Below are 2,500 nucleotides of genomic sequence, written 5' to 3'. Positions count from 1 at the left end.
GCTTTGAAAACGACGACTCTTGAAGAGAGTGACTGCAAGAGTATAAAGAGAGTAGCTTCGAAATCACTTGAGCCCTTCAACACGGGGCTATGCCCTCAGCTGAATAATATTAACAATAATAATAGTAATAATAATAATAATAATAGTAATAATAATAATAATAATAATGATAATAATAATAATAATAATAGTAATAATAATAATAATAATCTTGATAATAATAATGATAATAATAATAATAATAATAATAGTAATAATAAGATGCTGCTGCTGCTGCTGCTGATCATGATGATAGGAGTAATAATACACATTAGTTTGCTCTGCCTAAACGTTTGTTCGTAAATCCCTTATATTGTTCACATATTTTGTCATCATTATTTCTATTTACCTTTTTCTTTTTCGTCTTTGTCTTCCTCCATGTATTCTACTTCGTCTTTGTCATCCTCATCCTCCCTATCGTCTTCTTTTTCTTCTTCTTCGTGGAGCGTTTTTTTTTTTTTTCCTTTTTTTTTTCTTTTCTTTTCTTTTAGCGGGTATGGGTTCTGCAGAGGTTAATCGGGATTGTTTTTTTCCTCCAGAGAGTCTGTAGTTCTGAGAGCTCTCACTTTTTTTTCTCTCGTGACACGTACATCCAGGCCCATGGGCATTGATTCGCCGAGGCTATAACACTACTTTGGCGAACGACATATTATTTTATTCCTCCGGGTGGGAGCCCCAAAGAATGAACTTGATTATTTCATATATTAACTCGAAACATTCATGGTTGCTATGATTGCTTACATTGTCCTCGAGGCTCCCCTCAGCTGAATAAAATCCTCGACTGCCCTCCTCCGTTTCCATGAGGATCTGCTGACGGGCATCGTCGGACTTGGGTGCTGGAGTTCGTCTCCACGATCTCCCTTGCACCTTCTTCGGTGTCCTCTCCGCCCGATGAGTCCTGATGAGCTCCACAAGTTTTTGGAGCTGTTGGGGGTTGTGGACCATTGGAGGACCTTGTGGAACTTTGTTAGTTCCTTTCCCGGGGTTTCCCCGCTCAGGATCGCGAAGTCCTGGTCCTTCTTCAAGAAATTGTCCCCAGTAATCAAAGCGTTAGATGGCGCAGGGATACGCCGAGGTTCTAGGAAACGGTTCCTCCCAGATAGACTCGCTAAGTACCACAGGGCTAACCACGTTATATATACATATATATAAATATATATATATATATATGTATATATATATATATATAATATATATATATATACAATATGTATATATAAATGATATATATATATATGTGTATATATATATATATGTATACATATATAATGTACATATATATACATATGTATATATATATATATATAGTGTATATATATGTGTATATACATATGTGCATATATATATATGTATATGTATATATATAATGTATATATATATATTATATATACATGTATATTTATATATTTGTGAATATACATATATATATTTATAAGTAGATATATATATATATATATAAGTATATATACATATGTAATATATATATATATATATATATATATATAGATATATATATATACATATATATATATGTGTGTGTGTGTGTGTGTGTGTGTGTGTGTTTGTTTATATATTATATACTGTATATATATATATATATATATATATATATATATATTTATATATATATATACATATATGTGTGTGTGTGTGTGTTTATATTATATACTGTATATATATATATATATATATATATATATATATATATGCATATATGTATATATATTTTTATATATGTATATATATGTATATATCTATCTATATATATATGTATATATATATATATATATATATATATATATATATACATATCTGTATATGTATATGTATATTTTGAAGTATGGAAGACACATGAGTAGAAGGGCGGTGAGCTACACACAGAGAACAGTTGGAGTTTTATTCGCTGACGTTTCGTCCTTACCACGACATTCTCAAAGTACTTTGAGAATGTCCTGGTAAAAAACGAAACGTCAGTGAATAAAACTCCAACTGTTTTCTGTGTTTAGCTCACCGCCCTTCCACTCATATATATATATATATATATATATATATATATATATATATATTATATATATATATATATATACATATATATATATATATATAAATATATATATATATATATTTTTCGTGTAAATGGGCAGGAGATTCTCTGTCAAGCATATTTCATTAAATGAAATGATAAGCTCTTTGTGAGAAAGCTTTTTGTCCATCTTGTCTCTCGTAATACGACTTTGCCTTCCATAGGCAGGAGTCCGAGTAATTCGCCGTATGCCATGAGATAGAAACAGGCATAGTCGAAAGCCAAAACGCGCTTCCGCACCTCCTAGTGCTTCTTCAGTGGCAATTGAAGTAATGAAGATTCCATAAAGATCAGCAACTTTTATTCCCGGAAGGTGGATGGTGATTGGATGGATTGCTGCGGGGTTGGTACGGTCTGACATCAGGTGCACCTAAGACT

The sequence above is a fragment of the Oratosquilla oratoria genome, unplaced genomic scaffold, assembly GCF_046742065.1.
Source record: "Oratosquilla oratoria isolate Oo_2021 unplaced genomic scaffold, ASM4674206v1 SCAFFOLD45, whole genome shotgun sequence".
NCBI classification, from domain to species: domain Eukaryota; kingdom Metazoa; phylum Arthropoda; class Malacostraca; order Stomatopoda; family Squillidae; genus Oratosquilla; species Oratosquilla oratoria.
This window is presented reverse-complemented; position numbering follows the sequence as displayed.